We start from the raw sequence: 26,160 nt of genomic DNA, 5'->3' as shown, positions 1-26,160 counted from the left end.
TGATCCACCACCATGACTCCTTAGGCCATCAAAATTTTAACACTGCAGTGAGATTTTATAACGCAGTAAATTATCACCGGGTCTATGAACTTGTCTATAATGTTATGTCACACCACCAAATCGCATCAAAGCAGAGTGCTGGAGCATTTGATCTTTTCTGGGTCTGTCTGTCCACGCAGCAGTTTGTTGTGCCACAAAGGGAAAACAACCTCAGGAAATGATGCTGATCGCCACTCCGGATGGAGGTTTGCAATCCACAGAAAGATGGCTGTGGCAAATCTGGGTGGTTGTGCATGCAGTTTGTGGGGCTTGAAGGTGGTGTCAAAAAAGTGTTTGGACAACGCTCTCAGACATAGGATCTGATCCTATTTGGGTGGTCCTGTGTGGAGCCGGGAGTTGGACTTGATGATCCATGTGGGTCCCTGCGATGGGTTGGGTTGGGTTGGCCAAGCTCTGCTGGCAGCAGGCTTGCCTCCCCACCTGGCCAGGGCAGCAGTGTAGAGGAGAAGGACCCTGTGCCTCCAGTTCACTGTGTGTAACCTCCATTTTAAGCCTTCCTGGCAGGGGCTTGGTGCCTCCTGTGGGAATCGAATGTCGTTTCTGCATTCAAACAAGATAAGTATTCTCTTGATTTCATGGCCTCTGCTGCCATTTGTGTCCTTTATTAAAAACTAGCTAGCAACAATTTATGTATAGCCAGCATGAAAATATATGTTATACTTTGTCATACACATTGTAAGAATATCCTGCACGAGACTGATCAAACCAGAGAACAAATCATGACATGCCCAAGGAAGTGCCTAAAGAGGCATTGGGAAGGCCTGGCATCCCCCCCTTGGTGCTCTTTGTTTAACAAAGGAAGCGTCCTTTGGACAGAATGGAAGAAGTTTTGGAGAAAATCACCATGTCAGCACGATAAGAAGAGTACTGAGACATCTTGGAAACAGCAGGATGGAGACTGACTGGCACAAGACAGCACGTGAATTAACAAGTGTCAGAATGTAATTAACAAATGTAAACCTTTGGTAAGATTGTGAACCTGGAGTACCCAGCCAATGGGGAAACAGGGGAGGGGGTAGGCATGGGGGAAACAAGGTACAAAGGCTGTCATGCTGTGTCCATAGGTGCGCTCCTGCCTGCAGGACGCCCGCCATTGCAATTGTGAATAAAATCTGCTTTTATCAGATACCGTCCTGATAAATTGTTTGGATATTTCCAACACTCCTCAGGCCCTGCTCCCACAGCCCGCACCCAGGGGGACAAAAGGCGGCTCCCGCACAGCTCTTTATTGAGGGGTCTTGGTCGGCGGTGCTGCTTAAACCTGGCTTTGCGGTGCTTATGTGAACGTGGGGAACAGGAGGCGGCCGCCATTCCCTGCATTAGCCCAAGGCCTCCGCCCGGCTCGCCTCAGGGGAAGGCGGCCCCTCGCGCCTCAGCCTCCGCGGGAGCGCCCGGCCGCTGCGGCCCCTTTAAGACGCGGGGGCGCGCGTCACGTGGTGCTCGCCGGCTGCTGGGCGGCGGTGTAGTCCCTTGACCGGGGTGGCAACGTCGGCCGGCGAGGCTAACGGCGGCGGGCGGGACTACCGCTCCCAGGCGGCTTCGCGGCGGCGGGTGACGTTAACGGCCGCGCCCAGCGGGGTCCCGCGACGCACGCCGGGAGCTGTAGTCCCCCGCCTCACGCGCAGAGAGGCAGCGGGGCGCGAGAGAACTACGATTCCCGGCGCGCCCCGCGGGGCGGGTTCCCGTCAGCGCGAGGGGGAGCCCCCCGACGTAAGGGGGGGATCACTTTCCCCTTGTGTCCGCCATATTGGACGGTAACTCTGGTCAGCGGCGCTGGGGCCGAGGGAGTCCCCGTTGCCGTGACAGTCGGCGCGCTCCGCTCTTCGGCGCCCGGGGTGCTCCGTGCCCCGGCCCTGCCCGCCCCTCCCGCACCCGGGCGCCCGCCGCGGCCCCGCGCCCGTTCCCCTCCTCCTTCTCCTCCTCCCCCCCGCTCCCTCCTCCCCGCCCGGGTGTCAGGCGCGATGAGTCCGGCCGACGCCAAGCGCGGAGCCAAGCGCCGGAAGAACAAGCGGGGCGGCGGCCTCGGCAGCAGCGGCGGGCCGGGACCCAGCGGCGGAGGCGGCGCCGGAGGCCTGGGCAAGGCCGGGGCCGCGGCGGGAGCGGTCCCTCTGCGGGCTGCGAGCCAGGCGGCGGCCGGCTCGCCGAGCGCGGTGGGCGGCCTGCTGACAGCCCCGGCCGCCGGCAGCGGAGCCCTGGGCGGTGGCGGCGGGGCGGCGGCGGGACACGGCGAGGTGAGGCGGGGGCCGCCGGGACATCCGCACGCCCCCCGGGCGGGTGCGCTGAGGGCTGGGGGGAGGGGGAGGGAGAGAGGGATGGGGTCCCGCCGTGCCATCCGCCCTCTCCCCGCTGCCCTTCGCCGGCTCGGGGGTGGGGGGAGCCGGGGAGAGGCCCCCGGGGGCTGTGGGGATGGGAGAGGCCCCGGCTTCTCGGCCTTTGTGGGGGAAGGGCGGCGCGGCTCCCTGCCGAGAGCCCCCGGCTGCGGGGTCTGCGCCTCAGGCCCCACCTTCACGGAGGAGCTGCGGGGACGGACCTCGGGGGAGTGAAAATCGTGGAGGAGAGGGCCGGGAGCGCAGAGCGGAGCCCTCTTGGCGGTGGGCAGCTTGGTTAGGCATTGGGCTACCTTGGAGGTTGGACTGGAGCCTCAAAATCGTGTAGATCTGGTCCGTTATTCCATAAGATGGTGACAATTATTGGGAGCAGAGTGTGGGGTGTAATTTATTCTTTTTTTTTCCCCCCCAAGAAATTGCTTGAAGATTAAACCTTTAGAAAGGTGTCTGGTGGCTCAAGTGATGAAAGAGTAAATAAGTTTATGTGCCTTTCCCTTGTAAAGGTTACCTCCGTTTTTTTTTGTTGTCCACACAAAGGTTGCGTTGAGGTATTATATTGACAAAAGGATTTCCTGCTGACAGCATCTTCAGCCGGCCATGTGTGTCATGCAGCTTGCTCCGCTTCCTCTCTCACCCTCGTGAACTCATACGCATGAGGGGGAAATAGAAGAAATGGTTTTTGTGCTGCGGGGTGGTTGAAATGCCATCGTGTAACAAATGTTTTTGTTTTTTTTTTTTGTTTTCTGTGTAATTTTGTGCCCATCTATTTTGCTAGGTCAATAAGCAATTTGGTAATTATAGGTGAACTTTTTTTTTTTTCTTTAAGCTTGTCTTTTTGCACCATTATTTTAGTTAGCTGAGGCTCACAGTGGTTCAGAGGAACCATCTGTGTGTTCTGATCTGATGCTTATTTCAAGTGTCATTTCTGTTTGGGACAGTACCACTTATATGAGTTATTCAGAAGAACATTGTGCATAATGGTGAAGAGATGTGGAAGTTATTTGTAACTTTACAAATTGTCACCGAACTCTAGTTTGGTAAAACCTCTTGCTGGAAGATGCATCTTTTTGTTTGACGTCTTAGAATACAAGTTCTTCCTGGCATGGGTTCCTAGGTATCATTGGAATAAACATGATAATGCCAAAGTAAACAAGCAATGGAGTGATGTGCAGAACGGCACACGGGTGTGATTCAAATAGCGAAGGCTCCACTGTCCCTGATATTTTGATCTCTTTGTGTGTTGTGGTTAGATGCAGTCCAGGACTTTGGCTGTCAACTAATTGTACTCTATCAGATCTTCTGCTGAAATTTGCCTTAAAAGGCGGCAGCACTTCTAGATTTTCTACTTCATGGTTCTCCTTCGTTTTGAGCTAGGTAGTTCTTAGTAAGATTTCTTAGTCTTCTGAGGTCTTTGATCGAAGAGTGTAAGTTGTACCTCCCAAATGAAATGCAGTATTTCAGCACTAAATTTGTGGAAAAATGCTTTTGTCTGTTACTTACACTAATACGTTATTTGTACTCTTCCAAGTATGCACAACATTATTTTGAAAACATTTGTAACTTTGTCCTAGTTTTTTTTTTTTAAGAATTGTTTTTGCTTGTACTCTCAGATGTGCATATAATTTCATCAAATGTTTCTGTGTTTTACTTGTTAGTTGTTCTTAGTTATACTATATACTTAGTTATACTTGTTCAGGATCACTCTTCAGGAGTGATCCTGAAGACTGGTGGACAGATGGAGAGTTAAGAAATTTGTCAAATAAACCATTTAGTTAAGCTAGAATAAACTTGCGGCAAAGATCTTATTTAATCAAGCAGTAAACATTAGAATTGGCTTATAGTAAGGGTGGGTAAATCCCAGTGCTCCATTTCCAAAGGGTAAATGCCTGTGCTTTCAGATGCACCTTTAAAGTTGGCGTTTCTTCCTCCATACTTGTTACAGTGACTTTTTCCTTAATGTTTCCAATACCTTTCCAATGGTGCTGAGGCACAGAAGTTGCCAGTACTTAACAGTTGAATGACAATTTTTGTTTCAGACATGAAATCTTAAAGCACCATTAACTGGTTACTTACCTGAAAATGTGCTATCCTTAATGGTTAATAATTTGCTAATTACGGGTACATGGTCAAAACAAGAGTGCGTTCTGTGAACGAAGGACTAGCATATGTTGCTTCTGGATGGAGTTGAGAAAGAAAACTGTGTATTTTAGATGACTGATCACTTCTAAATTAGGTGCAATGTTTGTTTTGGCTGGATAGAAAGTAAGCAACGCACTAATAGCTGTAAAGTAGTAACCAGACTTGCTTTACTTGCATCTTACGCAGCACATTGTAACATTCCTGTTAGTGGGCAAGAAAACCAGCAGCCAGTTCTCTGCTGGACCTACATCTTTGAAAATATAAGCAAATAAATATGTATAAAACATTGAAAGAGGAAAAAGAAAAGGGAATTTTCATATTTTCTGCAGCGTTTTCTAGTTTGCGTGCTTTCTGTTCTGTCTTTCATCATTTCCCTGAGGTTAGGGCAGTCATTCTGGATGCTGTAGGCACAATCTTTGCATTAAATGCTTCTCCCAAAAGTTATCTAAAATATGGAACGAAAGAATAGGTTTAAGAAATTATCCTGTACGTGTTCTGTGTTCCTCTATATCCACAATTGTTTAGAATAAAGTGTACATTCAGTATTTTCTATAAAATGGCTTTATTTATGGTTGAAACTAAAAGTGTGTGTTCCAGAATTGACATTCTAGCTGAGATTGTTGTAGCTAAGTAATATATTTTAATTGAGCCTGTTATACATCACCTTTGGAGTAGTAGTTTTAAGACTGGAGGCTGAATTGTGTGTTAGAGTACGAGCTCAGTCTTGTTCTGAACTTCAGGTGGGTGACACCTAATGGAACCTTCCTGGAAGCTGTCTTGCCCCATGCACGTGCTTTAGAGCATCAGAATTCGACCTTTACAGCACTAGCAAACGTTTTAGAATGATAGTGAAATGAAAGATGCTATGGCAGTGTTTTGGTGCAAGGGAGTGGCTTAGTATTGGAATCCTGTAGCTGTGTCTAATGAAACTGGAATTGGAAACCAAGTTACTTATTCTGGTGTGGTGCTACTGCAAGACTTTGCTAAGAGTTGTGTTTCTTCTTACAGAACTGATTACAGTGGTGTTAGGAAGAGTCGAGTATCCTACCAATAATGGTCATTTGTAATCAGAAAATTAAATACTTTGAAATTTCATATATATATTTAAAGAAACAGGCTGCACTGTCTGTTTTGAATTGTTTTTAATTCAATAATATGTTGCCTTAGGCTTCCTTAATTTCATCCTTTGCATTTTTGGATGTTGGTGGGATTACTGATGCTGCAAGGAGCATTGGGCTGTCTTAACCAACAACTGCACAACCCCAAGTAATGCTGGAGGAAGGTGGGCTGTACTTGATACGTTGGGGCACGTGGGGGTGAAGGGCTGGTGTCCATGGCTGCCCAGCTGCAGTGGGGTCTGCTGCAGCCCTGGCTATCTTGTATTCAGCTGAATAATTCAGAAGCCATTTTACCATTTTTCTTGCTTCGTTTTCTCAAAATATTGTTTATATCTATCAAGTGTAGCAATGATTAAATCTTGCATTTGAGAGCTGTCATAATTTTCATAAAATATTTTGCTGGACCTTTCTTTTCTTACAAGATATTGTTTCTTAAATAGATATTCTATTCATAGCAGACTGTACGTTGCCACTCTGTAGAGCAGGTTTGCTCATCAGCTTTGTAGTTCAGTGCTCCAGTTGATTGCATTTTACAGCTATCTATGCTTGATTTGTTGTTGGAGGTTTTCCCTTTTCTCTCTTTCCCTCTCGGTGATTCAAACATTCAAAAGAAAAAAGATATAAAAGTGAGCTTTGTCAGGAGCTCAGAAGTTGGTGGAATAGCCAGCTTTTGTACTTCTGTATAGCCCAAAAAAGGCACATGTATTTTGATCAATTTTTATTAAGGTTCGGGTAAACTAGGTAATTCTAATAAGTACTGTTGTAACTTCAGGTTGAGGAAGCAGGTATTTTTGTAAACTCAAAGTACTTATTTTATGAAAAAGGAATCTTTTGACAGTCCAGGAGCACATTTTTTCCTCTAAATTCAGTTCAGTCTTTTATTTTTTTTTAAATGGAAGTGCGATCTCTGCCTTGAAGAGCTTATGCTCTGCTTGCTCCTTAATAGAAGGAGATACGAGAGAGCAGATGAAACTATTAGGATTGGTTTTAGGTGATATGGTTGAGTTAACTTGCTAATTTAGAAGGGGAATCTATCGTGATTAGAAGTTTGAAGTGTTCTAGTTAAATTCATTTAAAACAAGCTTAATGGTTGCATAACATTCACATTAATAGCTCTTTCTTAGCATCTTCTCACGATCAGTTAAGGCGTTTTTCTGCTAATAGATGTGAGGCCACAAGCACGCCTATTAGCTGTTCGTTCAGGTCGTGTAATGCCGCTCCTGGGAAGCGTGTGCCTGCGTGTACTCATGACCTTGACGTATTTCCATTCCCCGATGGCTCCATTTCTCCCCCACCTCCTGCACCTGCTGTATCATGGTCAATTGATAACGAGAATAATTGGTTGTGAGTTGTGAAATGAAACGTGGGGAAAGTGTGTCCAAAAAAATTGCATCTGGGCAGTGGTGCCTAATCTGTACTAGTGAAGTGTCCTACTATAGCTTTGTTATGAAGGCAGTGGATTTGTTTTTCCTTGCTGCATAGGTTACAAAGTGGTTGAGAGATTGAAAAGATATTTTTGACTGTTTAAAAAAAAAAAAGTAACTCCATTCCCCTCTCAACTTTTGCTTCCTGACTGTAAATGAAACCTTGTTGATTTAGGTCAGACTTAAATTAACATGAAATGTTCCTCTTGAAATGGGTACATGTTGCTGACAATGTTCAGGGTTCTGTCCAGTCTTGCCTTTTTTTTTAATTGATCTAAAATAGTACCTGAACTTTCATTTTATGTATTTAATATCGTATTTTCTTTGTTACTGCATTTATCCTTTCCTAGTGGTGTTCCACCATGAGGGGAGTCCTCAGGTCCCTTTTCCAGTTCATGTAAAGGAAGGGATCCAAACTTATTTTTCTTCCCTGGCATTGCTGAGTGCATGTGGAATTGCAGTTTGGTGGCACTTGATGCTAAATGGGTAATGTTTAGTCCCTGATGTATTTTCAGCAAGGGTGGTCCTTAAGAAATACAGATTTGCCATGGTTGTGTTGTTAGTAAGTTATTAGGAGAAATAACTGGAAATCGCCTTGCATTGCTTAGGATATATAGGGCTTCATGTGTGTGCTAGGCAAAGTTCTAGGACTTCTATGGATCCTGGTAATCAAAGAAGATGTAGTATTTGTTGGGGCTTCTTCAATGTTGGGAAAAGAGACCATCTGTCATCTTTTATTTGAGTTATGAAAAGGATTCCTACACTTCCCTTTCTTGTGGTAATTTCTTATTTTAATAGTGACGAAAGTGGCTTTGAACTGCTCTGTTTTGAGGAAGAGCATTCTATATGTGAAAACTTCATAGGATAATTAAAATAAGGAAATATTTGAGTTAAATAGATAGGTGAATGCTGCAGTCCAATTCCCTCTCTGTTAATAACGTAATCTACAAGTTTCTTGTGCTGCAAATGAAGAGTTCGTCTGGGAGACGACATTTATAATGCTGCCCTTAATGTTATTATGGGAACTGCCAAAATTGAGGCTTGTCAGGGAATGCAATAAAGTAAATACACCATTATTTTTTTGACATGAGAGTTATTTAATTTTATATTGTTAAGATTCAAGGGAAAGCCTATGACATTATTGACCTTCACCTCATAGCCGTGTGAGCAAATAAACCAGAAATAGTATGAAAGCCATGTCTGAGTAGCATAGTAATTCTTCTGAAGTATATTTTCTTAGGGCAAATAATTTGGTATAGAATATACAGCTGCTCTAGCGGCACAGAGCTTAGTCTGAGCACCACCTTAGAAAGTGGATTTCAGGGAAGCAAATCACTGGGGTTGCCTGTGAGCTGTTTGAGGCTGTGGAACTGAAGCTGTTTGTGTTTGGTGATAGTGCTGGAAAGAGACTTCCTTGGAGTGCGAGCTTTAGCTGTGTTCTTATATAATCAACTTCTGTTGTACAAGCTGCGTAACTTCGGGAAAGTGTAGTTCTCTCCATTCTAATAGTAATAGGGAACACTTGAGTACCGTAGAGGGAGGCACTCCTCAATCATGCTGTGGAAGAACCATCTCTCTCTCCACTGTTATAGAAAGCCCTAGGGGAAGCTGGGTGCCCAGAGTTGGATGGTGTGAAAATCTCTGTAGGAGGCTGTGTTTATCCTTTGCCTCTTCAGTTATGGTTTCCTCATTAAAAATAAAATAGAATTGGAGCTCAGAAGGGTTGAGGTAGCTCGCTCTCACCTTAACCTTGGTTGTTTCTTAAAATGGAAAAAAAAAAAAAACAACAAAAGCAACTTCGCTCACTTTTAGGAAGTAAGAAGGGATTGATTTTCACATTTCTTGGAGGAAAAGCTCTCGGTATCTATGAATCATACTATGTGTATTCTCTTCTAAAACCTAGAGAAAGAAAATCATGTAGGCTGTGGATGATTCCATAGATCTATAGTGTTATTACATTGGCATGTCATGAAGTAGACCCTCTTGCACAATGGATCTTGACAGCAATCATCCTTGAACACATCCATCTGTTGAACTGCTTTGTAGTAGCTTTGTCAAGTGTGTGCTTCTGAAGGGGCTTCAGAAACATGAGACCCCAGTCATTCAGGTAAAGAATTAAGTCTTTACAGGGTTACAGAAATCTTCATTTTGGAATCCAGAGGTTTGGCCTTTGCTGGTCGAGAGCAGGTTCATCAGCAGTGGCATCTGGGCTTCAGGACTGTGGCTGGGGAGGTGGATTGCTGCAGCTGCAGGAGGGCTGGGAGCCTGCGCCGCAAGGGGAGCCAGCACCGGTTGCTGGGAGTGCGCGTGGATGGCAGGAGCTTTTAGAAAAAGCGGCTGGATATTTTTTAACTGATTTGGCAGCAGTTCAGTGGTCTGTGAGCTGCGAACAGATGGAGGATGTGATCAGCTGTTGGGACAGTGTTTGCTGCTCTAAATAGCTCTTGCTTGTCTTCTCCAGGGAAAAGGTACCAGGCTGGGTAGGTGTGTCCGGTTGGCAGCCCAGGGGACTTTGCTGTTCTAGATCTAAATCTTGAGATACCAATCTTTATTCTTCTAGATGCTAATTATGCCTATGCTATCAAAAGTGTTGGTTAAATGATGCCTTGGAGCACAGTGTCAGCTATGTTAGCGTTCACCCGTAAGTCAGTTGTTGTTCATTTTGGAAATTAGAGCTTCTCTGCTTAAAAATTAAAGCAAAATCAAACAATGTGGAGACAGTGGTTGGTTCAGTTCCCAAATCTGTGCATATGCTGAAAAGGTAAGTTTTCTAAATATTGTGCATCACTAGCATATGTAACTTTACTGATTGATATGGGTTTACTAAACACTGTGTGGTTGATATGTTCCCCATAGTAAATAAATCCAGTAGTCATCTTGAGTCTGTAAAGGGCTCCATGGACCCATTGCGATGTGTAGCTGCTTAATTAGGAATGTAAACACTAGCAGCTTAAGTCTACACTAGGGCTTTTAACACTTAGATTTCTGTGGACAGCAGTGAAATAATTGAGAGATGTTTTTGTTTATTTTTCTTCTTTTCTCTATGCCTTAAGGTCCGCTCGCTCACCTTCTTTAGGAACTCTGCAGGCACAGCAGATGTAACCATTGAAATTATTCCTCAAACAGAGTATCGCAGATTGAAGGTTAGATTAGTAGGTCTGTTCCTCTACAGAAGCCTTAGGAGGCTGACAGTGGTGGGAATCCCATTTAGTTAATAATACTCAGCTTCTGGGGAGAAAAGCAGATGTGGCGTATTGTGTTAGGGCCATCCATCTCATGAGATAGCTTTTGTATAAAATTGGCCATCTAAGGTAAGAAGTGATTTGGATTTGTGGTAGTAGTCTGCCTCTCAGGTGGACTTGGCACAGGTTTGCAGTAGCATGGCTGTCTTGTTGGTGTGGAATAACCCTGAATGATCTTCTTGTACTGCCATTACCACCACTAACAACTGTTCAGGAGCGGTGAGCCTCGGTACGTATCAGAAACCAAGTTCTGAACAAGACCCAGAAATAGCATCTTGATACAATTTGGATATAGCAAAATATTCCTCTCTCAGGGATTGGTGTTGGGTTTTGTCAGCATGCTACTTATCCCCATCTGTCAGAAGAAATGGGTGGCAATTACGGATCTGGTAAGGGAAGTGCAAGTCTGTTTTGTGGTTAGCGAATTAGGAAGGAAAGAATAAGACTAAAATGGTATTTCTTTTCCTCCTGTGTGCCATGGGAGAAGAGTTCATTTGGATGAGGAGAAAGAACTGTAAAAGAGCAAACATTATTGATGTTACATGAAAAGAAGCTTAGCCTTTTGAGATACATGAATGAGTGGAGGAAGGAAGGACTCCCAGGCATCAGCTGAGCATGACTTTATGTAACCTGCTTCTATTGAACTCGACTAATAAGGTTTTTTTAGATGTATCACTAATGACAAACGCTAAAAACCTACGAAGGACGTGGCCAAAACTTAATTATATCGGCATTGTAAAGTGACAGAAAGAAGGGAAGGCAGTCCATTGAATCTCAGTTATGGAAGAAGTCTATTAATGCAAGCCGTGAGTCTTTAAAATACGCTTTTCTTTTTTAATTAAAACATGCCTTGTCTGTAGCACTGGAATTTGTTGGAAAGTGCATTAAAAGTAATGTCCGTGTAATGTTTTGCAAAGCGCTGTGAGGCTTTACCTTGACTCCTGTTCTGCGTGAAGCTTTGTACCGCCGGGCTGCGTCAGTGGCAGCTCCTCACAAACAAAAGAGGCGGCTTTAGGCAGAGGTGCCAGACTTGAATGCGCTCTGCCTCCCGCTTCTTGTCTTTGATGCTTCTTTCAAAGAGAAGCAGCGCGCACAGCTGCGTGTTGGTGCTGTTGGAGTCGGTGTGCTAACTGTGGTCACTGCGAACTTTTTGCTTTCTTCTGTATTTTGGGACTAAAGTAGTTCTGCTTTTCAGCTGAGATTTTTCTTCCTGCGTACAGAAATAGTAGCAGTAGCTCTCAGAGCAGAACTCTTTCAAGGCTATGGAGGTGGTGCTATGGCTGAGTTGTACACAAATGTTGTTCAGCTATTTCTTAATTTTATGTGGTAGCTGTTTATTTTCCTTTTCTTTTTAAATTTTTCTCCCTTTGGCCTAAGTGCAGTGAACTAACAGTAACTGGGTGATGTTAGAAATAGTTGGAATTAACAGAGTTACTGTAGCAAACTTTGGTTCAGATGTGACCGAAAACATAGAAAAAGTTAGGGAACCTCCTTTCAAATTCTGTAACCTGTCACAGAAGCACCCATTAGTTGGCTGCTTCAGACTAGGAGTATTCCACCGAGGAGAATGTGAGACTCTGTGCTTGGATAATCCTAATGCTGATGTGAGCCCAGAGACGTTCGTGGACCGACGTGTGAGTTAGAATGCGTGTGTGCATGCTTACACACGTGTGTGCAAGTATCTCAGCTCTTTTAAACGTGGCATTCTTGGAATAGATTAATGATGTTGCTCTCAAAGTATAGGTGTGAACCATGTTTTGTGTGCGTGTAAATATTTCTGGTTTAGGAGAACTTGTATGTGTGTGAGTGTTAAGTAATCCTAAGTAAATGTTTGAAGATATTTTCTTTTAACCCTGAGTTGTATAGTGAAGCCAGTCATTTGGGAGCACAAGTTTGCCTGAAAAAGCAGATCTGAGCTGCAGTACTATTTTGCCAGCCTTTAGTGTTTAATTGGTGTGGAGTTAATGACCAAAAGATTTCTTAATTGCAGTAATGCTTCCAGGCTGCTTATCTTCAATAAGCTGCTACCACAACAGATGGCAGGTTAGTGGTTTAGCTGAGGCTGACTGGAAGTTTTTCACCACTTTATTGGCCATAACTTATGTATGTGACTATAGAAAGTACGTAGTTGAAAACAGAATCGTCATTGGAATAGGTATCAGATGAATTTCAGTTTTACTTTGTCACTCAGCAAGAGATAGAATGCTTTTGTACTGTCAGAAGAAACTTCATGGTTTTATCCGTGTGATCATCTGTATTTCATCCTTGCTTCTTTTTCCTGGCTATTCCCATGCCTCGTCTCCACTGTCAGTGATTCTGTGCTCCTTGTCACGGGCTCTGTGGGGAATTGTACCGGTGTGTGCTGTGATTTGAGGCAGCTTGGAGCAGCGGGCTGGGGCTGGCGGGGGTTTCTCTTAGTGCTGTGCTGGCTGAGGGGCTGAATCACAGGAGGAGGAGTAGACAAACTTCCACGATTTATAGATATATATTACTTAAAAGAAACAAGCAAGAAAACTCCAATCGCTTACATTTTTAATGGAAAAAAGGTAGTGATTTTTCTGTCTGGGAAGCAGACTATCGTACTTCTACGCTTTTCTCCTCTATCTTGAATTTTGAAACCTTAAGTAGGAGAGGCAGGAACTTTGTACTGAGGAACATGGCATTGTAATGAAGTTAAATATTAATTACTGTCTAATGTTTTAGGGAAGGCTGTCGCTGGCCACCCAGCATACGGACTTTTCAAGTTAACAGTCGTGACCTTAATGATGCATATTTTGAATATTATGTCTGCTGCTTATCTTTAAAACTTGACTTACATACATTTTATAATGAAAACGAAGAGGAATAGTCTTCTGTAGTTGTTTAAAGTTATTCTGGTCCTGTATTTTCATTTATTTCATTTATTTTTCACTTTACAATATTGCTTACAACTGTTCCACATCCATGCTTTACCTTTTAAACTTCACGCTAGGTTATTAGCCAAGCTTGCTGCTAGTCTGTAAGAGGGGCTTACTCTGGGAACACTTTGCTACAGTCTTACCAAAATACTTGTCTTCAGTATCACTCTGTAATGAAGATACTGTTGCTAAATAGTTGGGAGGAGCAGTGGTTCTTCGATGTGGGTTCTGGAGGCTTTCTTGTTAAGGAGCCCTTTAGAATTTGATGTTTTGTTCTTGCAAGGTATTTGTATATTGCAACAGAATTCCCTTCAAGTTTCTTTCTCATTAGACTCTCAGTAGCTCTCAGTGGGAGCTCTGGCTGCTGGGTAGTCTGGAGTTCCTTTTGCACTTTTAAAACTGTCTTCCCATTTCATACCAGAGCTGAATGTAATGTTCCAGAATCTATCTGTGCTATAAAATCTTAATTTCGACTTTCATTCCCTCTTATCTCATTCATTTCTCCCTGTCCTGGCCAATTGAGACAGCATTGGTTACAGTTCTGTCAGCTGTTTGCCTATCTGCTCTCATAATGACCTTATTGATGGAGGTGCCACAATCTCACCAAGGAGCTTATTTTTGTCCTGAAGTACTTTGCTGTTAGTTTTCTACTGTACGGTCTGACTCTCCCTTGCTGCAATTCAAGTACTTCATTGCTTGTTCTGTTTGAGAACTGACTGTTCCTCCCTGAAGTAAGCTGGGTGTCCCTGCTTCCTTTAACCACCGGCCCTGACAGGTAATATTGCATGGATGTCATACCTGTTCTCTTGTAGTGTTTCTCCGTGCTGTTCATGTCTGCCTTGAAGAACTGCGCTCAGGATGAGTTGCAGTTCTCCATCTAAGACCTTCTGGAGCGGTATTAGGTGGAAGGATTATGTCATGTGTCACATAAGCTATATGTGCCATTGTAGCATTAGCCTTTTTCCAAGTCTGACCTTGCTGATTCTCATGCGTACAGTTGCCTGTATCTATTTGGAAATTCACAGCAGTTCTATCCGAATCTCGATTTTTGTCTGTTAAACAGTTTCCTGAATAAGGCTGTCAAAAACTTGATTAATCAAGTAAATCATTACACTTTTTTTTTTTCCCCCCTTGTGTAAGTCTGTCACGGAAAGAAGATGTACTGATTTGACAGTGCTTGCTTCTGACAAAACCAGGGTGGTGCTCCTCTTCTCCATATCATCAAATGTTTAAAAATAATAGGTCAAATATATTTACTTGACCTTTCTGGGAACTGAAGCAAGGCAGAATTGTTCCCCAGGTGTTTGTCCTTCATCTTCCTTTTTTTTTTTTTTTAAATTTTTGTTGTTGTTGTTTATTCCTTTTAAAGAAAGGGTCTATGTTCACCTTAATCTAAGCTTCTGGTATCTTGGGAATCCTCTGAGTTTTTGAAGCTGGCATTATTAATTTCAGGATGGCTCGGAGGGCTTCCTGAGCAACTTGGTTGAATGTTATCAGATAAAGCCAACTTGAGGAGGAAAAAAACCAAAACCAAAACACCATGCGATATGGCTGTTCCCAACAGTAGTCTGACTCTGGGTGGGTATTTTTCCTCATTTGTTGGTGCTGATTGTGCAAGTCATGTGCCTGTAGCTCGTCTCTGTAGTGAGGACCTGTATGTTTTCCCTCTTTAGTAGTGGACAGATTCTTTCTCGTTATTACTAACATACTCAACATAGCAGCCTCAAACTGAGAATTATTTCTTTTTATGCCTTTAGCCTTTTTGATTTGTCCCCTCCATTCTCTTGCTCTTGTTATGCATGTTATTCATTTTCTTTATGCTTTTTCTGAGTCATTCTCTTGCTCTGTTTTCTGTTCTCTTGTTGTGCTTGGTTGTCTTGACTTTGTTTGTATCGTTTGCACTATTTGAGAACTAGCTCTTCCCTGCCTTAGACTTAGCTTCTTTGAGTTCTTATTTAATGGTGTTAAATCTGTCTCAGTTTGTCTCTTGCTGTTCTTTTTTCCTTTCCCTCTTCAATAATCATTGACTTTATTGTTGCTTCTAATGAAACTGTCTCTCAGTGTTTACTGTCAACCACTTCTTTCTTGCTGTATACAGCTAAAGGGAGGCTCTCTGATTGCTTTATATGTTTTAAAACAAAAAGTCAGCAAGTTCTTCAACTCCTGGTGGAGTTCTGTGTTCTGTTTCCAGCAGGTGCTTAAGTTCTTGCTTCTTTGTGGGAAGAAGTCCTGTGCTTTTCTTCACTCTGCCTTGTGCTCAGAAGAGGTATTCACTCATGCACTGTTTCTGATGGTGCATAGTAAGCTTGCAGCTAGGTAGTGCTCATGTGCTTCTTATCCTTTAGCTGTAAGGCATAACATACGTGGCTTTTGGAATTAGTTTGTTTAGTATTTGTTTATTCTGTGAACTGATTGTATTTTCTTTCTGTTAGCCTTCCATCTGGGAATAGACCTTGAGGCAGTAGATAATAGTCCTGATCATGTATGAAGAATTCTGTCTCTTTTTCTCGTCACACAGTAGTGTGCACATTGGTATCACTGGGTTGGTTGCTTGTTTCACATCAACTTGATGTGAAAAATAACATTCTCTAACTTCTTTGGACTTTTATTGGGTTCCCATTGCTTATCTTGAAACACTTGTGTTTTGCTTATGTAAAGAAGTAACTTCTTTACTGAAGTTAGCCAGCAGGACGGGCTTCTTTTATGTCTTAATTCCTTGAAATCTTCCTCATTCTTGCTTTTCAGCCTGTGGAGCCTCATCGTAGGATCAGAGAAAGCAGTTTCTTTTACAAACGTGGGGTTGGATTTGTCTGTATGATTAATTAGTTCATGTCCGAGTTGCTTTGTGGAGGGCCAGTCAGGAACTTCTAACTTCAGCCTCTGCTTTCTGCAGGGATGTGTAACTGCTTCTTGCCCTGTTCCTGGTCTGTGTTAGCAGTATGACCAGTACCTGCGTGAATGAGCAACCAGGAGCAGTAGCTGACGTGTTGAGAGAGCACTGAACAGACACCTTGAAGAATGTACGTATCTGCCTGTAGGTTAGACTTGATATATGTAATTTCTGCTTCTCTTAGGAGCTGCTGCAGTGAGTTATTTGGGGCTGACTGAGGGCAGAGAATGACTGGAAGAGTGGAAGGTGAAGCACACCAGATGTTATGTTTCAGAAGTGTATTTCATTTGGCTATGAGAAAATTAATAAATGGTATGATGTATGAATGTGCAGTGGACAGCTTGAGCTGGGCGATTTTGGGATAATGAGGTGCAAAGACAGTCTGATATGGATGCTAGCTCAACTTGCAGTTCATTAGCTCTGTGTTCCAAGTAAGGCCTCTAACTGGTTGTTACAATTCCCATGTTAACACTTACTTGCTGTGTCTGTAATTCTGATGACTGTTCTTAAGTCTGGCTATTACACTAGGGCTCTGTATCTTACTGATGCTCATCTTGCAGAATTGAAGGTGCCTGGAACCAGAGAACTTTCTCTGCCTTAATTGTCAGTTCCTGTCCAAATACAGCATATGCAGTTTTACCTGACAGCTTCATTTCTCTGCTGTGGGAGAAAAGAAACAACTGCTTTCAAATATTGTATTTAGTTGGACCTTCTGAAAATGCTGTTTCTTACATGTAGCTTTCCTTCATGTCTCAGGAGATCTTGCTGTCAAGAGTGAGCGTGGTTAACCCTTTGCCAGTGTGCCTGATTAATCAGATAAGGCCAGTCTCTTATAACGCAGTTCCTGTACTAGAACATCTGCAGTTGTATCTCTGAAGCTATCTGGTCAAGTAATTAATTCCTAAATGTTTGTCTTAGGTATCTTAAACTTGCCTTTGAACAAATGCGACTTCTTTTTCAGAGGGAAAGACTGACGTGTTCTCAGGGGTTTTTGTTTTGCATCAGTCCTCTTAGTTTTATGTATTTTTGTTTGGGATTGAAGTATGAACAGCAGATTAAAATCTGACAGCTCTGTACTAGCAAAAAAAAAAAAAAGGCATATGCATGGTCAGTTCTTGCCAGCTCTAGTTGAGTGAATTCTGCAGTGTTTTTAACTACCTGCTCAGAACGCTTCTGGCCGTTATACTGGTGTAGGGGTGGGGAACAAGTGAACAAGTGCTTGAATCATCTTCATTGTCAGCTTTTGGTATTTCTTTAGTATATGCAGCTGCATATTCACTGGAGAACTGTTGAACATCTTTCTAGCAGAGTGGAGGCAGAACCTGACAGCAGGTGGATTGACTCTGTTGGGATGTGTCATATTTGGCTACAAAGAAGGGAAGGATTATATGTGGAGTGCGTGCTTCTAATGAACTTTGGACATGTGCAATTAAAATAAAATCTCCTTCTCTCCCTTTTTACCTGGGGAAACGGGTTTTGGTCGCTGCACAGCTAGGTGGTACAGACCCAAATCTCCTTCACTCAAGTCTAAGCTTCTCTGCTGTTAAGTTAGTTCTGTTATTCTGTATTCCTGCTGCCATTTGACTTGTGAACTAGGGAACTGCATTTAATGCTTGCAGGGAACTCTTAAAATACAACTACTTAATATATTTTAATGAGTAAAAGACATGATTCTTCTCCTCCTCCTCCTGTCACTGCTTAATATTAATTGGATTTTATTTCATACTTTATCTTTCCAACTGTCAATACTTTAACAAAACTTAAGATAGTGAGTGAGCATTTTTGATGGCTGTGAAGTAGCACTGATACTTTCCAGTGTCTCAAAAATACGCCGTAGTGCATCTTGGAATGGTGTTTTCTTTTAGCAGCCTTTGGGATGAGCTCAAACCATTAGTATAGTCAAATCCTTTTGTCCATTCACTTCCAAGTCTTGGTAGAGAATTCATCTTGGAGAGAGTGTTTGGTTGCAAATACAGCAGGAGACACTTTTGTGGAGCCCCGGACTCTTCTGAATTGTTTAATGTTTCTTTAAGATGAGAAATGTTTTGATTTGGAGGGAGCTAGTGACTGAAAAGCTCTGACAATTGGAAGTGTGAAGTACAAAAGATGATGGAACAACCGAAGATGAAAGACAGACAGAGTTATCAGTACGAATTCTAAGGTATGGATGTGTGCAGTCATAATACTTAAAAAAAAAAAAAAAATCTAATACTTGTTTTTCTGTTTCCATGCAGTATCTCAGATGGATGCAATACAAAATTTGAAGAAGATAATGATATCAATTGCTGTTGTCTTTAATTGAATGAATGTTCTTATTCAGCCAAGTAATTGATTGCACACAGACAGGCATACTGTAGTTTCTTGGCTGCACGGCTTAAGAGCTGAGAGCCTCATGCTGCCATTTGTTGGGTTTTGTTGAAAAAGGCTTTTTTTTAATGTTTTTTTCAATGAGGAAAAGAACTAAGATACGATCACAAACTGGATGAGCACAAGCTTATGTCATGGTTTGCGGCCTTCTGGTTTGTATGGCACTTCTACTTCAAAACAGAGGGTTTTGATTCTTCCTGTCACTGCGAAGGAGTGGTGAATGTGAAGACATCTCATTATTTTGTTGAAGTGAGCTGCAGTATTTCTACACTAAATTCCATTTTCACTTGTTCTTTTTCATTAAAGTTCAGCATAGATTTTATGTCCAAGATTCATGTTTTGGTTTTGTTCTGAAAGTGAGTTTTTCTTCTGCTTGTGTGGGAAAACGGCTCATGGGCTGAGGCTGTCCAATTGCATGGAGTGACGCTGTTGTTTAAAAAGGGAAACTTGACAGTTGGATAAAACTACTTTACTGCGGTCCCCCAAGGGCAATACCTTTCATCTGTTGCAGTACAGTATAAATTTCACTGTGGTAGATGATGCATATTTCTCTAGTACATGTTTATGGTTTTAAACGTGGTGCCAATTATCATTTGGAGACTTTAAGCTTTCCTGTGAGCTGAGGCGGATGGCTTTGGGCCCAAAGGAAGGGAAGACAAGATCAGACTTGCAAGCGTGAGGCATTTCTCTTGGCATCCAGGACCTGTTGCTTTCTCCTGTAGCGATCCTTCCCCACTGGAAGGCAATTAACCATTAACCATGGGAGGCTTCAGGCAGCACTGCTGCCGTTGATAGCTGTTGCTTGGAAGCCCGCATCCTCCTCTGGAAGGACGTGAGCCGGGCTGCAGGGACAGCAAGGCTTTGTCTTCTCTATAGCTTTTATCTTCTTGTCCTGGAAAGCTGTTGGTTATTAATTGCCTCTGCAGCTGTAAATGGGTATGTGCCTGGTGGGTTCAGGGAACTGTGGTAATGCTGTGAACTTGTGTTTCTGTTGCCTTGGGAGAAAACATGACACTTTATCAGTGAAATTTCTAAAGGGCATAGTGACTTGGATTTAGGAAAAAAAAAAAAAAAGCTCTCAGATGATATAGGATGAACAAACCGTTTTGATGCAAGTGTGGCCATGTATCGTGTAACCTACATAGACAGATAGACCTTTGCGTTTGCAGTGCTGATGGCAGCTAGGTACACACAGATGCACAGTATTCATTTTATTACAAAAAAACCCGCCTAGGGGCCTGGGCCTTGACTCTACTTGTGATAGTATCCAATGGAGGAGTAGGGTTGTTATTTTGTATCTGGCACTGAATTCTTCCTGATTACCAGCTCTTTGGACTGCTTGGTGGGAAGGATCCTGATGAGGGTGCTCCTGACTTCCAGGGGCCTGCTTAATAACTTCGCAGCTTCTCGGGAGGAATAAACTGTTCATCAGATGGAAGTGTCTGAATACATAATGGAAGAAAAGAGGTGATGGAAAGTAAACAAATATAATGAAATTAGCTAATTTCTTTTGAGCCCGCATGAATTCTGGTTTAGATCATTTGCTTCCTGCAATCTTGAAATAGGGTTCATGCTAGATCATGTCTTTTGAGAAAGCATTCAAGCAGGAATTAATTCAGGAAGATCCTTGGCCTTTGTAAGACAGATTTCACGTGGCAGGCAGTACTTGAACATTTTTAAGTGCAACTTCTGTAGTCTTGCTTGTATTGGTGGAATTCAACTTAGATTGTTTACAGATTTAGGCAGCACTTCAAGTAGGATCGGGACACTTGATTCTACAATGCAACTGCATTTTTTTGTGGGTTTTTTTTTTTCCTTGGGATAGTATTTGATAGTGATTAGTTGTCACATCAGACTTAAGAAAAGGGGAAGGTTATTGCTGTGCTTGACATGAGAATAAATATGCCCATCGATAAGTTTCAGAGAGTTAATAGTTCAAGTCTGCATCATTCAAATTAATTTCTAAGGAAGGCATTTCTCCTTGTTTACTAAATGTAAACAAATGTATAACTCCTCTTCAGTATAATGTTTCTATAATTTCCAGCTGAAAAGTTAAATGATTGCTGATCATGGTCTTATGAAAGTCTGATTTATATCTAATTACCTTTAAAATTCTTCTTTATGAATGCTTTTTATTTTAGATATCATAACTTCTTTTCTGTACATGCAAACATTTTCTTATTGTTGGCATTATAACTCGTGAACTCAGTATTTCCTCACAAGTGCTCATTTCCTGAAGGATGTAATTCAGATTGATTCAACTAAAAGAGAAATTGAGAGTGCAGGAGGAGGAACTCTGTAGTATAGACATGGCTCCTTTAAAGCTCATTACAGGATAAGGATATCAGCATTCTTTTGAAAGTACAGCTTCAAAGTTGCCTTTTGTAGATACTGTTGAAGAGGGGGGAAAAAAAAAAACCAACCATCAAACCTCTCCTCGAATACTTCCAGTATTCTTGCAGTGTAACTCATGTTGTTGAAGATGATTATGTTTCTAAACATACTGTTTTGTCAAGGTTTGATGGATTTGTGGTTTGTGAGTTTAAGAGGCTGCTAAGAGTTCAGTCTGTTCTGATTACTGTGTTAGAGAAGAAATGTTGCATCTTGACTCTGATGACCCGAAGGAAAAGAAAAAATACATCTGGTTAATAAACAATTCTGTGTACGTTCACAGGAAGTGTTTTTCTGAGGAGCTGCATTCTTAAAGAACTTAAAGTTGGAAGTTTGTTTTTTTAAAACTATGCTGCTTTGTTCAGTGCTGTATTTCCTTCCTGCTGTATTTCTGAGGTTGGTTGTTTTGTGTATCTCTAGTCATCTTAGAAGCAAAACAAAACTTTGATTATACTTTTTACTGTGATTTTTTTTTTTAACCTGTGTATTTGGTCTGTCAGTTGCTATCGGTGCATGGCTATCACTTTTGCAAACAAGGAAAAACAAATGCCTTTAACATTCTCAGACTATGAATCTTTATGCCATATGTTGAACAATGTGCCTGTGTACAGGTTGACTTGCCACTCAACTCCAGCCCAAGTTGTCCAGGTAACCAAGGGTTGGATTTTAGCTGGGGGTAGGAGAGCCTTGTCATTTTGGTTTTGGGTAGCCCTAGCAAGGGTGAGACAGGGACAGCCTCCCCGCCGAACTCCAACCTCTGCATTAACTTTTCTGCTAAACCAGAAAGTATTGGTCTCTCTGAACAGATCCAGTGTATACCTAATAATTAAATTTTTAAGAATAATTTCTCTTTCTAAGCTGAACCTTTGCAACCATAAATGTTTCCTTTGTAATAATTTCAGCTTGTTGAAAACTCTCTTGAAATCTTTGACCTAATATCAAACGTCCTAAGGAACCACGATTGGAGAAGAAGCACAAATTGTATTTGGGACCTGGGACGGTGGGAGAAGGACCATTCTGCAGGGGCTTTGAGTCATTCATAGTAAGCTCGTTTCATGATCTATATGCAAGGTAGATCAAGTTTTCTAGATAAAGCTGCCTCAGCTTGTCAGCTTGTTTGACCTCATTTGTCATTGACACAAATTTATTTTAGGTATATTTTTTACCAAGCCGTGGAGTTAGTGTCGTTTACATAAATCCAAGTGACAAGTTTTTAGTAATATGACTTGTCAAAGGGAAGCCTTCAAAGAACCTGTCATGCAAGTTAGTCCAATTCTGTAATTTTAATGGATAGACGTAGCACTGCAAGTCCATGTTACTACATCAGCTAAATAAAAATCACAGTAGAAGCCTGACCAATGAAGTCTTGTAGAGTTGATAGTGTATGAATAATGAGCATTTGTGAGGAAATTATAAACGAAAAACTATTATATTGGCTAAAAAGAAGTTTACCTGAGATCACACATACTTTGTTTTGGAGGTTGCATAATTTAAACTGAATAGAAGTCACTTTGCTTATAGATATTTTTCATGGAGGTGCTTGGGTAGTGAGCACATGATTTTGGGTTAACGTGATGATTATGTGTTGCCAGGTGTATCTCAGACATTTAGTAGATTTACTTTAATATCTTGTTCCTAACACGTTGAAATGATACCACGCTTTACCTTTCAGAGAGTGAAATGAGTGACCTACTTGGCAACAGCCTTGTTAGCTCCTGGAACTGAGTGTTTGGTTTTGTAATTGAGAGCAATACTTGAGCTATCTGCTCAGCGTTTTTCTATCTTCTGCTTGTCTTTACAGACAAAACAAGTGCAAATTCTCTCAAGTTAAATGAATCATCTTTTTGTGATGCCAACATTGTCTCTCTTTCTTCTTCCTCATTACAGCTGATTTCCCGTGCTTAGCACTTGGGTACATAATTCCCAGTGGCTAGGCACGATGCAGGGATTGTACTGCAGCTGGCTGGTGTGCTTTACAGTCACAAGATGTCCAGCCTGCTGCAGCCACCTGTCTGTACACAACATCTTAAATCAGCGTTAGTGCCGTACTGCTGGTTGTCATGGCCATGATGCATCTCGCAGCTAATGTGTGGTCTTCTGCCACAAATCTCGTTGTGATTCCTTTTGTTCCCCGAACGTCCTCTGTGACCTCGAGGGGTTTGTGCAGCTCCCTTGTGCTACTCCTTGGCTGCCAAGTGGAGATTTGGCGATTTCTACTTGAGATCAGTATGGTTTGAGCTCTCTGACACGCTGTGATGTTAATGATTTCTGTTAAGTGCTATAGCTGTTAAATGTAAATGTGCTGTATGTTGGGCTCCAGCATAGATATGGATTAACTGGACACATTAGCTGTATTGATGTGGAGGGCTTTCTGCCATCTGGAACTGGTGCCAAATTTCTCACTAATGCGGCTTGGCAGCTGTTCAACTTCTGGCAATTTCTGTTTCTACTGCTACTTAATTATTTCAGAGCTAAGAGGTTGCTTATCTACATTTGAGAATAACATTGAAATTTGGTGTTTCAAATTTTTGGGGTATAACAGGAGTCACCAACGCCTTATAGTGTTCCTTGGAATGCTTACTTCTCCCCAGGCTTCATTAATTGAGGTGGATTCTTTGTAAAATTGCAAGTAGTCCAATAGCTGTTGAAGGAATGTGGAAGGGCTGACATTGTGTCACACTGACTGATTTATGGTTTACATTTTCCTTAACTGGAAAGATTTCCCATCTCAAGAGTTTGGACTGTGCTAGAATAAAGCTCATAAAGGATCGCATAGAAGGGCACGAGTTTGTGCTCTGAGTACCATGCTTGGTAGAATGGATTAGTGGTCTGCATAGTTAATCAGTTGGCTGAGTTGACATGGATACTAGAATTTTGATTATTACCATCTTATCTGTGCTTTCTCAGGTTTTTATTTGTAACTCTGAAATCCTTAGTAATAACAAAGATTGTTTTTTGTAGGAAACCTTCCCAGCATTCCCTCTTGGTGCCTTTCAGCTGGTGACTCCTGCAGCTCCTCAGTAATCACTTCCTCTGCCCCCTGCAATGCTGAGGCTCCCTGGCAAGCCAGCACGTGTGAACAAGTACAAGTGCATTCTGCTCAGTGTCACTAAAATGCGTAATTATCACTTTCACATCAGGTGTTATAGTATCAGTTTCCAAAGCAAAACACTGCTACTTCTAAATCAGTGTTGGATACCATGATATTTTGTTCCTTTATGCCTATAATGACCAAAACTATTTGCAGGTGTTTATTCGTATACAACTCATCTGCCTAAAAACGAAGCTCAGTACAGTTTCACTACTGTGCCACCTTAAACCGTGGTTCTGCTTGTAGGTAGGAACCTCCAAGCTCTTCACTATTGCCAGTCACATGCTTATACCAATTTACAAGCTACTCCCTAAAAGCTCTTTGGAGTTAAATCCAAGAGGATTTCTTTTTGTCTAAAAGAATAATAATTAACTCTGATAGCTTCCTGAGTTTCACGAGCATTGCTGTGCTAATAAACCTGGAAGTGTGTTACGCATTGCTGATTACCTTCCTGCTTGTTAATTTTGCATTCACCATACTCTAGCGCTAGGAAGAAAATATAATCCTCTTTAAATATGATTTTAGTATGGTTTCTTAAGAGGGCTTGACCTCCCTCTGCAAAATCTCTAGTTATTTAACGAAGGAAAGCAAAAAGCAAAAAAAAAAAAAGTGTAGGTATCTGCCGTCTGTTGCAAAAACTTTGCAGTCAAGGACCTCTCTGGGGTGGGATTTCCATGACCGTGGGCAGGGAGTGGTGGTCACCTCCAGGGAGATGTATTGATGGTTCACTGTATATAGATACCTTCAATGTTGTAAAAAATATATATTATAATGTAATATTGGTTAGCTGCAGAGGTTCTAGTCACTACTGATGACACTAAGGAGCAGTGTTTGAAATGGATCGCCAAGCAAAATCCACAAACCTTGCTGTGCTAGAGGTCTGGCCAGCACGCTGTCCTGTCTGACAGTGCTGGGTACTGGAGGAAGGGAGAGAGGAACGGTGGTGCACGTGTAGAATCGCCCTTGTGTGTTACCTTTCCAAGTCATGCAGCCCAGAGATATCCTGCGTCATGTTTGATTTAATCTCACGTTGAACCTATATCTCATGCACTTCTAACAATTGTTCTTCGAGATTATCTGTGCTCTTGACTTCCACGATGCCCTATCTTTAAATCCGTTGTGGGCGTGGGGCAAACATCTGATTTCAGAAAGTGAAAATTTAGGATATCTTCTTATCTCTTGAACCCAAAGCACAAAGAAAACTTTCTGCATATCCAAAAATCATGTGGGATTTTGTCAGCTCCATTCATCTGCCAGCAGTAGCTCAGTGACAGATTGAGCTGTGGCTTGAAGAGGAGGGGAACAGCTCAGCCTGTGCCTGGACAGCACCCAAGGCGGAGCTCCACTGCGCTGCCTAAGGGAGGTGTGCACCCTGGAGGCACCAAGGCTGCGGTCTGCAGAGGGTCTGCTGGGGGCGGGCAGTGCTGCTATGGGGAGCTGTGCTGCTGGGATGGCTGCTCCCAAGAGAGATTGGTGTGGAGCAGCCGTGGGAAATGTTTTTGGTACAAGCACGGGCAGGAGAGGAAGTAGAATGGATTAGACATTCTGATGGCTTTCTGGAGGCTTTTCTGGGGAGTGGAATGGTGGTCAGGGTTAAGAGCAATAGGTTTCTTTGGTATTGCTGTGACACTCGTAGAAAGCATAGGTTCAGATGTTTCAACAAATGCAGTTGTTCAGCTCCCTATAAAAGAAAATGCAGGAATATACTGAAGTGGTACAGAGTACCTTTGTTACAATAGGACATGCAGAATTTATTGTAACCTTAATCTGTGCTCAGTGACGTTGCTGTCTCCAGTGTGTGTCATTCCTAATGCACTTGACAAAGTCAATGCAGTGTTTGCTATCTTTTTCCTGTAGGAGAAATCTGATTAAATGCTGCATTTGGAACAGGCTTCCCAGACATGTGATGGAGTTGCTGTCCCTGGAGGTGTTCAGGAAACATACAGATGTGGCACTGAGGGATGTTGGTTTAGTGGACGTGGTGATGGGTTGATGATTGGGCTAGATGATCTTACTGGTATTTTCCAACCTTAATGGTTATGTGTTTCTGTGTTTTTTTTCAGCATCACGTTGCTGTTGAACTGCTGAGGGCTCATTGCTGAGTTGAATTTAAATTATTATCTCCCCTGCTTTTCTTCTTTTCCTGAGTTTTCATGAGACTTTGCATCTCTTTTTTCATGGGGTGTGACATAACCAGGCTTCCACTCCAGGAAA

The 26,160-nt window shown here is 42.4% G+C and overlaps 1 protein-coding gene across 1 annotated transcript in view; it reads left to right on the top strand.

Moving 5' to 3' along the window:
* The window catches only part of FAM193A (family with sequence similarity 193 member A), a 74,337-nt gene continuing 50,365 nt past the window's right edge, over positions 2,189-26,160 (top strand). The window contains exon 1 of the mRNA XM_021395517.1: positions 2,189-2,291. The gene's annotated coding sequence lies outside the window, so the exon portion shown is untranslated. The remainder of the gene's footprint in view (positions 2,292-26,160) is intronic.

This window comes from Numida meleagris, chromosome 4 (assembly GCF_002078875.1).
Source record: "Numida meleagris isolate 19003 breed g44 Domestic line chromosome 4, NumMel1.0, whole genome shotgun sequence".
In the NCBI taxonomy this organism is placed as follows: domain Eukaryota; kingdom Metazoa; phylum Chordata; class Aves; order Galliformes; family Numididae; genus Numida; species Numida meleagris.
Note: the sequence above shows the minus strand (reverse complement) of the source record. Positions and strands in the feature narration are given on the sequence as shown.